Source organism: Urocitellus parryii, unplaced genomic scaffold, assembly GCF_045843805.1.
Source record: "Urocitellus parryii isolate mUroPar1 unplaced genomic scaffold, mUroPar1.hap1 Scaffold_79, whole genome shotgun sequence".
Taxonomy (NCBI): domain Eukaryota; kingdom Metazoa; phylum Chordata; class Mammalia; order Rodentia; family Sciuridae; genus Urocitellus; species Urocitellus parryii.
The window spans coordinates 134,416-149,265 of NW_027554171.1; positions in this window are offsets into that span (position 1 = coordinate 134,416).

Sequence of the window (14,850 nt, forward strand, 5' to 3'; positions counted from 1 at the left end):
ACTCAGAATTTACCTTACCCTTTATCTAAAAGTCATACCAAATATATTTAACATAATTGTTCTTGATATAATTAGATAACCTGTTGAGAAATGACTGTTGAGTTTAAACAAAAACACAGGTGCCAAACTGCCATCTGAAATTAGAAGCTGAATATGTAGAGTAAATATACACATATATACACAAACACACGTACAAAAAAACATTTCAAACTAAGATACATTCAGAGAATAAAGAAAGACTATTGGGTCTAATCTCCACTGAACAAACACCTATAGACATAGACTCTAATAATTGAATATTCCAGATAAGAACTATTTCCCTCCTCAATTGCCATTGGATTGTCTCCATGCTGTGAGTCTCTGCACTTGTATCCAGGACTCTGGAATAGTGATGCTCTCACATGAGGCCCCTGAAGCCAGCAGTCATCCTCTCAAGTCTTAAGTAGGGTGCTTTCTCTCACTTGTCTTCTCCTTCTGTGTCTCAACATCTCTTATTTTTCATAGGAAACAGCATTTATTTTTTTTAAAGCTAATTTAAAACTGATTATTTTGAAGGACAAAAAAAATTCAGTAACAATGTAAAATTGTTGACAAATTTAAAACATCCTTTTAAGCTACACACTTGGCTGAATTTGGGCTTCTCTTTATTCTAAGCTTGGGCAAGGGTTGACGGTGACTGGCAGCTACACATACCACCTGTGCATAGCTTATGAACCTTTTGGGATGAAAGGGCTAGTAGTGAGGCTTATGGCAGGACTGGCTTGAAGCCATCCCTTTTTCAAAACATCACCAAAAAAGCCTCTTACTCTCTTGACCTGGTTGAATATCCTGAGTTAGATATACTTTTCAGTTCTTCTAAAGACCCATATTTACCCCAGATTTCAAAACAATTGGTTAAATATAAGAAGTATTTTCCTATTCTCGCCTAACCCTTTCTAAATCTGATTTTCGTTTCTTGATCTTTCCTTTTCAATTTTAACACAAGAGGAAAATGCAACCCTAAGGAACAGCTTCTGAATTGCAGAACCACACGTGGGCTCCATAATCTGAGTGTGTCAACTACTGGGGAGGAATAAAACTAGGTAAAAAATTCAATGAGTGTTAAAGAAACTAGATATTGTTGAGAAAGAGTAAAGGCAGGAAACATCAGAGTAAAACCCAAAACAATTTACTACATGGTCTTGCTAAGAATTTGTTAAAATGAAAATGCCAACACAAAGTTCAGTCATGGAATCAAGGACATTTTCATTCCTCTGGAATTCCAAAGAAAACTTTAAACACTTTGGAAAAAACAGTTATTTTAGGGATCTATGTGCAAAATCCATGCATACCACAATGTGCATACTGAAAACCAGCATTTGGGGTAGAGCATCCTGGAAAGGTCTTCCTTATCTGCATATTTGGAAAATCTAGAAAAGAAGTAGATAACAAGAGATTTAAGAGAGGAAATCTTTTGGTAAGATGTGGAGGGAAGACTTCACATTCTCTCTTTTTCTATACTGGACATAATACAGTCTCAAAATGACACTCCCAAATACTTCTTGGGTAATTCCCAAGCAATTAGTTATGTTTTTATTTTTTGTCTAATTACTGCTTACTATGATTTTTCAAAATAAGAGAAGTGACAGAATGGAAAATTTAACATCCCTAAGGTTTTTGAAAATGTCTTTTAAGAACTAAAAAGATTCAAGGGTGGGCAGCTGGCGATGTGGCTCAATGGTAAGGTACTTGCCTGGTATACACAAGGCCCTGTGTTCACTCCCCAGCACCACAGTAAGTAAGTAAATAAATAAATAATCATGAGGTAATTCTTGTAAAAACACATCAAACTACCAATTATTTGTAATTTTCAGATTACTTTGGAAAGGAATAAAACCAAACCAAAAAACACAGCATAGAACAGGTCAGTGGTGCTAGACAGTGGTGCCCAAAATGCTATATTACCAGGTCTGGTAATATTTACTAATATTTCTCTCACACACACTCATCTTATATTGAGTTTAAAATATATGAATCTAGGTTATAGAAGTTTAAATTTTTTAATATGAAAGGTTAAATGGAAGATCTTCAAGTGATAGGGGAAAATTATAGAAATTCTTCCAGTGTATTCCTTTTATTATAAAATAACATAAAGCTGTGAAGTTTTCAATGTTTTTTTAATTTCAGTTTTTCAAGAAGGATTTACCACATACCTACTCAGAAGCTACTCTGCTAGGAACTGAATAACTTTGATTAATGCAGAAATGTCTACATGTTAACTATGTGGAGAAGTGGTTCCACCTCCCTTGATTCTATTAGAGTAGGTCTCACATGAGACCCTGGATTCCCAATATTTAAAAGTTCCTGATTCTGCTGGGCATGGTGGTGCACACACCTATATTACCAGTGGCTAGGGAGGCTGAGACAGGAGGCTCATGGGTTCAAAGCCAGCCTCAGCAACATTGAGGTGCTAAGCAACTCAGTGAGGTGCTGTCTCTAAATAAAATGCAAAATAGGGCTGGGGATGTGGCTCAATGTTTAAGTGCCTTTGGGTTCAATCCTCAACTACCAAACAAAATTTCCTGATTTTGATACAGGCCCACACTCATGTTTATGACTCTCTGCTAGATGACTATGCAAGTGTAGGTCCTCAGAGAAGCAGACACCAATAAAAGATTACTCATGTGAGAGATTTATTAGGGGAAACCTTCATGAGGGGAAATGGAGAAGGAACTGAGGAAGACTGGCAGAGCCAACAGACTAGGATGGAGGACTGGTAAGAGTTGCTTCTCCACATTTAACAAGATTTTAATTTTGTAAAATGCACTTCAATTTTAATTTTGAATTCAAAAGAAAAGATCAGGTGTATTTCTAAGCTTAGACTGGATCTTTAGCTAGCAAGAACTGCCAGAAAATTCTAAAATAGAAACCATAGAACTTTGGCGCCACCTTGTGGTAAAAAGTAAACTGAGAACGATTATCCGCAGGCGGTGTAATAAATCTGTTTTTCATTTACACAAAGTAGTAGGGAAAATTCTGATTTCTTTTTCCTTAGATTCAAAATTAAAATATTAATATTATAAATATTCACACCTTGGGGCTTTAAAACTATTTTTCCAGTTTTTGCAACCAAATTGATTTAAAAATGTGAATTTTGCTTTCAGCTATTCTACTCACAAAATTTTGTGCTCATATTTTTACTTGACTGCTGTAATACCATACTTGATAGGTTTCACTTCTACCTCAGTGGTCACTCTAACTGCTTCCATTCTTGGAAGACAGAATGAGGATCCTCAGTAAAAAATAGCATGACTGCATTCTTTCAAGTTGTTTGTTGTCTCAATAAATATTGTCTGCTATGTGCCAGGCATGGCTTTCAGTTCTGGTGAGAATGAATGAATGAAAGAATGAATAAGGGTCCAGCCTGCCCTTCAAGTTTATAGTCTTGAGGTGGGGGAGCTGCAAAAATATGTATACAAGCAAATAAATGCATACAAACAGAAATTGAAGGAGATTTCAGGGAGAGGGATCAGAAAGTATAAAAGTCTTGTCATCTTGGAGACTAAAGAACAGTAGAGCAGGAAGCAGAAGCTGGGTTTTGCAGGGTTCAGAGGATCATACTTAGATTTTGAGGAATTTAGGATTTTATTCTCACTGGAGTCGGGAGCTGATGGAAGTGTTAGAAAGGGAGCATCATCAGAACATGGCAGGTGCTTTAAAAAATAATGTTAGTACTTAATGATTTCAAGCATTATAGGAGTGCAATTGGTGCTGTTAAGAGTTCTGATAAAAACTGAGCTAGCTGCTCAGACCTATTGAGCCCTTCCCTGAAACACCCCAGTCACAGCCCAGCATGGAATCACAGGTTGTGAATCTTGAGATTTGCTACTGAGTCTTATTTTACTTATTGCTCTTTAGCCCTCCCATCCTGCTGGATTTATGATGCTCATCAGCTAAATTTACATTACTCGTTTTCTCATTCGTCTGTCTCTCCCACTATAACATAAGCCCCTTCTCAGCTGTCTTCTTTACTGCTGAATCCTAAGCACACTGTCCAGTACATGATAGTTGTTGAGTAGATGCACACTAAATAAATAAACACAATAATGATTTTTATAGTTTCTACCCACTGAGACTCAAATATAAAGCTCATTTTATTGAAATGTATTGTTATGGTTTGGCTTTGGAATGTTCCCCCAAAGGCTCACGTATTGAAGGCTTGATTCCTAGTGCATCAATATTCAGAGATGGGACTTTTGGAAATTTTTCATGAGGGCTCTGACCTCATCAGTGCATTAATCCCTTGATGGGTTCATAGCTGAAGGACTATTAGGAGGTAGTGGAAACTGTACAAGGTGGAATCCATTTGAATGGAGTGAGTCCTTGGGGTGTGCCTTTGGGAATATCCTGTCCCTGGCTCTTTTCTCTAGCTTTCTTTGCTGCCCAGTGGCCATGTGGTAAACAGCTTTCCTCTGTCACATCCTTTCACAATGTTGTTCTGTACAAAGAAATTAAGCGAACCATGGACTGAAACCTCTATTATGGACTGAAATCTCTATCATGAGCCAAATAAATCTTTCATCCTTTTCCTCAGGTATTTTGTTACAGCAATGAAAAGCTGATGTGAATGAAACCATTGCTGGTAAATTTCTTCTTACAACTTTCTTTTTTGTTGTCTCTTCAGTTAGTTTCTTCTGACATCCTTAAATAATTATTAAACATTTTTAAAACCAGATATTAGTGAGTGCATAATTTTCAGCTATTGGGCTGGTGATGTACGTTTGGGGTACAGCACTTGCCTAGCATATGTGAGGCCGTGAGTTTGACTGCCAGCACCACAAAATTGTGTGTGTGTGTGTGTGTGTGTGTGTGTGTGTGTATATATATATATATATATATATATATATATATATATATATATATATAAGATTTGGAGTTTTTTTATTATAAAAGACTAAAATAACCTTCATTGTTGTCCTCCATAAATTGTACATGACATTTTAATGGAATGAGGTGATAAGATTGACAAAGGTATTATCTTTTGTATTTAGGTTCTTGCTAGGACATTTATTTTAATATCAGAATCAGTTGACAAATCTGTATCATATGCATGAATGTTTTGGTTTCCAATGTAAGTTCTTGATATATCCATAAGCTTATAGAAAGTAGGCCAATTCAACAAGCTATAATGAATCTTCATACTATGTTTCAGGCACTATATATCCAAGTGATGGACATATAGCTATGATCCTTCTTGCTGTTGCAGAACTTAAATTCTAATGGAGAAAGTGAAATTAAAAATGTTAAAAATATCTTAACCATATTAACAAAATGATGAGGAACCCAAATTTAGAGGAAGTGAACAGAAGGTTTAATGGAAGTGGTGACTTCTGCTGACAACTGAGTGAGCGGTGAGAGTTGAAGAACCAGAGGGAAAGTTTTCCAGTAAGGGGAACTGGTGTGGAGGATAACAAATGGGGCAATAAAATGAGAATGTAGAGGAAGTAGGAAATGGATTACGCAGAACCTTTAAGTCATGGCAAGGTATTTTGATTTTATCCTAAGTACAAGGAAGTTTTAAGGAGCGAGCAATGTAATTAGTTCTGGTTGAATTAATGCTTTGCATAAAGTATATGGATCATAAGAAGCCTGCACAAAACTTTACTGGGTTTAATACTTCTGGCCAAAAACAGTCTCATCACAGTCCAACTGGGGCCACAGCTGCTGCAGAAATTCCTCTCCTCAGTGTTTAAGAAGACATTGCCAGAGCCTAGAGTTGAGATGAGAGCTATTAATAGCTGACATAAAGTGAGGAAAAAGCTACATTGTGTGAGGCTGAGCCTAGGTTAGACAAGCTCAGGAGTCCCAGACAAGTCCCAGGAGGAACAAGCTAACAGCTACACAGGTGTGTAGCATCCTCCTTACTCTCAAAGATCAGGAATCTCATCCTTCCTTAGTCAAGACTAATTCCATGGGAACCTTTTAATTGTACATGGAAGGAACCACATTTTATTCCAGTACCCATTTTTGATAGTGGTGCCACCAAAAGGTGGATTATCACATATTCATTTTTTAGAGATGCATTAACAAAGTACTACAAAGTAGGTATCTAAAAGAAAGCTATTGTCTCACAGTTCCAGAGGCTATAATTCCAAGATCTAGAAATCAGCAATGGTTCTGAGAGATGCGATGGGCATTTGCTCCACATCACTCCCCTTTTTCCTGGTGATTTGTTGGCAAGCTTTAGCATCCCTTGACATGTAGAGAAGCATCTTTAAGGATTCTTCATGGTCTCTCTATGTTATCTCTGTGTCCAAATTCTCTTTATTTAGTAAGGACACCAGCCATATTGGATTAGGGTTCGCTCTAAATAATTCTCCTCCCCACCTTAAACAAATGTAGCAATCTTTCCTTTTGCTCTTGATTTTTTAAAAAATTATTGGCTCTTTTTAGTTATACATGACAATAGAATCTATTTTGATATAATTATAGAAGCATGGAATATAACTCATTCTAGTTAGGACCCCATTCTTGTGAAGGTACATGATGGTAGGATTCACTGATATTTTCATATATATATATATATATATATATATATATATATATATATATATATATATATAATATCAGATTCATCTGTTTTTCCTTCCTATCCCTGCCTTCCTTCCCTTCATTCCTAATTTGCTGAACTTCTATACCCTTTTTCCCCTTATTGTAGTTTAGCTTCTACATATCAGAGAAAACATTTGCCTTTTGGGAACTGGCTTATTTAACTTAGCATGATAATCTCCAGATCTGTCCATTTACTGTCAAATGATTCAAGTAACAATGAATGTTGGCAAGAATGTCAGGAAAGAGATACATTAATATATTGCTGGTGGGACTGCAAATTGCTGCAACTGCTTTGAAAAAGCAGTATGAAGACTCATCAAAAAACAAAAACAAAACCTAGGAATAGAACCACCATTTGACCCAGTCATCCCATTCCTTAGTATATATACAAAGGATTTAAAATCGGCATACCACACTGACAATCACATCAATTTTTATAGCAACTCAATTCAAAATAGCTAAGCTATGGAACCAATCTAGGTGCCTTTCAACAGACGAATGGATGTAATATATGTACACAATGGAGTACTAATCAGCCATAAAGAATTACTTCAATGAACTCATTTTAACTTGATTACCTTTGAAATACCCTATCCCCAAATAAGGTCATAATATGAGGTACTGGGGATTAGGATTCTAATCTCTCTTTTTATGCTTTGGAGACCATTCATTTTTAACACCTGAAAACAGTTACAGGTTAGGTAGCATCTAAATTCAGGGCTCAAGACTGTCAAAGAAGAGATACCAGAAATAAATGAATGAATAAAGAAAATGTGGTGTGTTTACACAATAGAATATTACTAAGCAATGAAGAATAATGAAACTATGGCATCTGCCAGTAAGTGACTAGAAATGGAGACTATCATGCTAAATGAAATAAGCCAGTCCCCAAAAACCTAAGGCAGAATGTTCTGATATGCACATGATAACACACAATGTGGGGGGGGGAGAGAACAGAAGTTCATTGAATTAGATAAAGGGGAATGAAGGGAAGGGAAGTGGGGTAAGGATGGGAAAGGCAGGATAATGAATCAGATGTAACTTTCCTATATTCATATATGAATACATGACCAGTGTAACTTCACATAATGTACAACCACAAGAATGGGAAGTTACAGATGTTTTATGTCAAAATACACTCATCATGTACAACTACAAAAGAATTTAAAAAATTCTTTAAAAAATTTAAAATTTTTTTTAAAAAATTTAAAAAAATAAAATTTTTCACTTGGGTATAGAATTTTTTTCTCTCTGATGAATTACTTAAAACAAAACAAACAAACAAAAACCCTAGCACATATTTAGAACTTATGTGCTTCCAATGCCATTTTTTAAAAAATCTAATTGGTTAGAACAGCTTTAGAGACTGTAACAAATTCAATTCAAAATTTTCTACTTCCTTTCCTTACAAAAATTTTTGAAGGACAATATCTTCCTTAATGGGTGTCCAAAATACACTTCTGTACTGGATAAAAATTAGGTCTTACACATACTTTGTTACTGATGTGGCACAGCTGTTTTTTATTGTTCTTATTTGTTTATTGAGATGCATGTATCCTGCTACCTTGTTCAGGAGAGTCTCAAAACTGGGATCAAGCAATCCTTCTGCCTCAGTCTCCAAGTAGCTGGGACTAGAGGCATATACCATTACTCTAGGTTTGTCCCTTTCTTAAAATGTAAAAATCCAAGGAAGAAAACTGAAAAATTGGTTCTGTATGAGTTTTACCTCTTGCTTTGTATATAAAGCTTAAAAATTTCATCAAGTGAAGATCATTTGCCACTGAAGAAATAAATGTATAAAAACCTGGGTCACTTCATTATATTAAAATCACAGCAATCAACAATACTGAACATGACAAAACAATTTAAAGATTTAGGGAATTGTCTGATTTACTGAAATTTTGAAGAAAGTAAAGCCTAACAAATGTTTTTTTTTTTTCTTTTATTAAACTATGGTTGCCTGGTACATTATCATGTATTTTTGTGTCTTTTTGTTTTTTGCAGTGCTGGGGATGGAACATACACCTAGCCTTATGCAATGCTAGGCAAATAATATGCCACTGAACTACACCTCCGGCATTAACCCTGTCCATCCATGCTTTTTAGAAGTTCAGGGGGCTGGGGGTGTAGCTCAGTGGTAGGGCACCTGCTTAGCATACATGAGGCCCTAAATCCAATCCCACCCACTGCCAAATTATATATATATATATATATATATATATATATATATATATATATATATATATATATCATGATGATGAATTAAGCCTTATAATACATGACACCAGCAGTTAACTATTTCCATCTAGATCATCTTCTTACAAACTGCTTTTCTATTTAACAAATCCCTTACCTGCACCTATCTTCCAATGATTTTCAGTCCGAGTGTGGTCCAAATCTTCCACTTCCCAAAAACTGCACTAACATTAGAATTCCATGAGCTTCTTTGGACAGAAATGTGTAATTTCTTTATGGTATTCTTCCTAAAAATTTTAAGCATAACTTAAAGATCCCATTTTCTGGACTTCAAAATACGAACTTGCTAATTTTAATTACTGGACTATGATTATTTCCTTTTTGCTGATAAGGTCCTAAAGCTATTTTACATGGGGGAGAAGATAAAAGCAAACACATGCATCTCTCTAAGGGCTTTACAGATAATGGCAATAATGGCATAACACTTATAGGCACACTTATTATAGATGACAGATGAGGGAACTAAGGACTGAAGAACTTAGTAACTTATCTAACATTCACAGTAATGTCAGAACTGGGATTAAAATCATCGAAGCTGGTGCCCACAATATGTGCTGTCAATCGCACACCACACTGCTTCTCTTGAAAAAGCAGAAATTTTCCTTTAGTTACATTTTATGAAAGACAAAGCAAAATATAGAAACTTGAAGTTTCATTTAGACAATCACCATGAATTGTATTTTTACCTTATGCAAAATTATTTGATAACAGAGTTCAGAAACACAACTATTTCTAATTGTATCATTTTTTTTTCAATTCCAAAGAACAAGGTCATAACACATACAAATTTATTTTAAATAAGCTTTAGAATCAGAATTAAATTGATAAATGAAGTCATCTGCTGAAAAAGTATTATTTTACATCCATTTTGGAGAAATATTATCTTGAACTAAAAAAGTAGAAGCATATCATTTGCCAGTATTTTAAAAACCATGTCCAGATATAAATTAGTTCTAAAGTTCTTGTAAAGCAATGAGAAAGCAAGTGACTTGTTTTTCTCCATTATTTAACTATTACTATAATAACCTTTAAAGAAACAACAGTAATGAATTTTGGACAATAAAAACTGTAAAACCAGACTGCTGGCAGAGGAAACAACAAACTGTAAGTTAAAAAATTCATAAACATACATTTATTCAGGAAATACAGTTACTAGAGTCCTTAATATTTCAATGATCATTCCACATTATAAAATATTCACAACATGTATTCTTTTAAGTCTATACCAAGTCATGCTGACATTCTTTCCAGATAAGCCATGCTATTTCTTCTACTACATACATGCTATAATATCCATTTTAATTATAAACAAAGTATTTGAGCCAAACTATTTAAATACTTGTCAAGAAAAAATAAAACATAAACTAAAAATTTAGAAGAGGATGAAAATGACAACAAAACAAAATAACTCCCTACATATCTGAATCATCAAACTTTTAAAGAACTAGGCCACTATAATCTAGCATTACAGTAAAAGATAGAGTGACCATATTAAGACAGTATGTAATCATGAATTACAACATTTCTCATCTGTAATTTTAAGCTGCTTTTTCAAAGAATAAACACTATCTTTGTAAGTTTTAAAGCAAAAGGGGCATAAAGATTAAACATTAAAAGTTTATATTTAAACTACTATTTTTTTTTAATAAAAAAGGTAGACTATTATTACTTTCCAAATAAGAAATGCCAAGTATGTTTTATGCCTAAATAAATAATATAATCAATCAGCATGTAGCTACGAATTGAAGTATTCTATTCTGATACTTGCAAACAGAATTAGCGGTTCTCAAGCCTGGATGTCCCTTAGAACCATCTGGTATGTTTTTTTTTTTAAATAAACAAGTGACCCTGAATTAGTTGTATGGGAGGGGACCTAAGTATTAATAATTTTTGAGCTCTGCAGGGCTTTCTAATATGCAACTAAGGTTCAGAAACACTGAGTCAACTCATTTTGAAGTAATAAGAAAATTTAAAAAAATGGAGGGGGGGGTTAACATTTGTGATTTACAAATCAAGCACCGATTATATACTTACTTTATGTTTAGCTTTATTCACAAACCATCCATTTACAAGATGAAAATTCCTTCATTTCCTCATCATACTAGACCACTTTGTGTATCTTTGCTATTGACTGAACCGTTCTATGATAAGATTTAAAATTCTGAGACACACTATAAAAATTGCATTAATGAAAACAAGCTACTGCTACTCATGCTCAAAAGTACCAACAGTACCAAGCAAAACTACTGTATTTGGCTCGTTATGCTATCTTTATTTTAAGAATTATAAATAGGTGCCAACCCACACAAAGAACAGATTGTGAATTACTTTGAAAGAAAAAAAAAACCCAGATTACTTAATTTACTGAGATTCAACACCAAAAAAAGATTTAACTTGGCTGAAAGTTCAGATACAGCTGAGACATTGCACCAGGAAGCTATAATTTATAAGGAAATGTTGATATATCCTAAAAGCTACTATAGCTGTAGCTATATTAAAATAAGATTTCTTCAGGGTTTATTTACCCTGTAATGCAAGAATATAAGCATAACAATAACAATAATATTTTTATATACACCAATACTTTAATATATTAAGCTCTACAACAAATATCTCTAATAATTTTACAATTAAATTAAGTCCATAATTCTTCTATACTACTTTGGTCCCAACATTTAAAAACACACCCATTAATTTTGAAAATATACAATTTAACAACATGATCCTATCAATAACAAGCATGTTTTTTAGTGGACTACAGACACATTCAACCATGCAATCCAGTGTTAAATACCTAAATAATACCTAAATGATAAATAACAATGCTGATTGACTTATATTCTGAGAAATCACTGAAAAGTGGAATAATCTTTTAAGACCACAGTGCTCACAAACATGCAGAAAAATGTATAGAAATTTCTATTCTTCCTGAAGGAATATTACAATGCCCACTTTTTAAAACACAGGATTGATAATTATGCCAAACTCTTATTTTTTTTTAAAATCCATCTTCGTTTAGCATGTCTTTCACAATTTTTTAAAAAAAGAACAAATGTTCCTGTGTTAAAATAGGCATTTATAAAATGGCAAGGAGGATTTCAAGGGAAGTTTGTATTTTTTTGTTTTTTTGTTTTTTTACAATTATTGGCATTTTGGCCATTAGTAGGTCACAAGTAAAACTTCTCTAGCTAAAAAGCAAAATTAAATATAAAGTTTTAAATGTATTAGGTCTGTTGCGTGTGTTTTGCAGATCTCATTTTTTCAAAGCATGACTCCATTTCTTCTAAGTCTTTGGGTTTATACCGTACTACCAATTTAACCTTTCCTTGGGCTGCTTTCAGCAGTTCTACAGCTTTTTAGTAATGTTCTCCTTCAGTGCTCCGGAAAAAGTGCACACACACAATTGATACTTAGGTTTTGAGAGTAACAACAACTACAAATATTTAAAATTAAGTAAAGAGAGTCTTTATTGCCTCAATTCACACAAGATTTGGCACATTCAGGGTGGTATAGCTATAGAGATACTGAATCCTTTCAATGCTAAATCTTGTTTTATCAGTATGAAATCCAGTGATACGTCAATTGTGCTTACAGTCTCGAAAACATTTTTTAAGTTCCAAGTAATTAGCATATCAATATACATGTCTTATTACTGCACTATGTCAGAATTTATCAAGAAACTGCCATTCTATAAAAGTAAATATGATGGTACATTTCTAATTTAGTATACTGTTTTAACTACTGAAGAGTTTAATTATCTAATAAAAATCCCACTAAGCACTGGTAATTTACATTGAAGGGATGCAAACCACTTTTAGAGTGCCTTAAAAAGATCACTGGGCTGGGGACAGAGCTCAGTGATAAAGCACTTGACCAGTATGAGCAAAGCTCCCGATTCAATCCCCAGAGCTGCATTTAAAAAAAAGAAACAAACAAAAAAACAACCACTGTCCTAAATAGTACTGCCTACCATTCACTTAAAGCATTCCTAAACTACAAAGTTTATTAATCCCTTGCACTAGCATCTTCTGTTTCTACAATCCACAGGCACCCCCAAGTGGTCACAGAACATTACTGCAAATATAAATAAAATTCATCCTCACCACTCCATTAACAGAAAGAAGTTGATCTCCTCATTTAAGGCCCCCATGCCTATCAGCTATTCCACCTGGAATTTTTCTAGATATATAGATTGGACAGTTTTGTTCTTTGCTTCCCATAATATTGAACCCAAGACTCTCTTCTCTTTGGGTAGCTCAACAACTCGAGGATGAGAATGTCCTTCACTGGTAGCAAATGCAGTGACAGTAACCTGAAAGAAAATTTTACATATTTAAAATATATGAACTTTGTTTACTTCATCTCCTTTTAAAAAAATACCTTTTTTGTTTTGTTTTTTGGCAGTGCTGGGAATTAAACCCAGGGACTCATACATGTTAATAAACATGTACTTTAACACTGAGGTATATCCCTGACCTATCTCACTACTTTTGAGGCATGTATACACACACACACACACACACACACACACACACACACACACACACACTTAATCAGAGCTTTACAGTTATAAATAGTAGCTGGATTCATCTTGACAAACTCACGGCTGCATGAAATTCAATTTCAGTTCATAATCCCCCCTTTCCCCTCTTTTCCCCAATCTCCTTGACTTTCTTTGGCTAATCCATTCATTTATATTTGACTGATTCTTTTTATTTATACATAAAGATGAAATTTCCTGTGGTATATTTATGAATGCATGTAACATGATTTTTAAAGAATTCATTCTGCATTGTAAGGCATATTTTTGATGTGTGGGTATTCACAAATTCACTGGTCATTCTGAGAGGCTAAGCAGAGGTTTTTAAGAAATGTAAGCAGAGGCTGAGACATGAGGATTGCGAGTTCAAAGCCAGCCTCAGCAACAGCAAGGCTCTAAATAAAATACAAAAAAGGGCTGGGGATGTGGCTCAGTGGTTGAATGCCCCTGAGTTTAATCTCTGGTACCCCTAACCCCCCAAAAAGAAATAATAACTTAAAGAATACACACTCCAGGACTATGTATAAAACAGAATTTTTTGGCACACTCTCATCCACTGTCTAGAACTTTTGTGTAGTTCCATGTGCAGAGCTTGACAAGCAGGCTTGCTGGGCACATAACATTTAAACAGGAATATTCTACCCTAATGCACTAACAGTCCGGAGCTTCAACTCCAGATAGCCTGGCATTTGTGTAAAATACACCATACCTATAACAACCCACACAGAGTTGTTCTTATATATAGTCATTTTGGCTGCTATATTCTTTGTATACTCTTTGTACCATACACAAAATAAATAATACATCAAGAATTGTCTCTATATTAAGAAAAGCAGGCACATGTATAGCCAACATGAATATTTTTTGTTGCTCTAGCAAACTATATAATTACAAGTAAAAAAAAAACACAGAAGATTTAATAGAGCTATATGCTCTTTAAATTCTAACACAAAATTAAGATTTTCCTGTTTCATTATGTTTTTAAAGTTAATCAAGGAATCTGGTACCATTTTTTCATGCTGGATCAGGGTACATGAACAAAGGTGCAAGGGGTAAGAAGAAAATCAAGACTTATTTGAAGACCCAAAAAAGCACTCATTTCCTACCTAACAGAACTAAGGTTCAAAAACTAAATAAGCTGTGAAGGTTATACAACTCAGGTATAAAAAATAAATTTCTATTTTCTACTCTGATAAACCATATCCACAAGTTTAAGTATTTGTATTCAATAGAGAATCCAGTCTGTCCTTTTGGAAACCAGGAACTCAATAAAAAATAATCTGCAATGATTAAAAGTCTAGTATGTCATCTACTACTCAAATTAACATATCTATCCAAGTAATACATAATGAAATAATGTATTAAGAGGGAAAATCTGATATGGAAAAGCACACAAACTCCATCTTCAGCCCTGAAGAGGTAGCCTACTATTGACATTATACCATATTTGCAGAGCTAGGGTA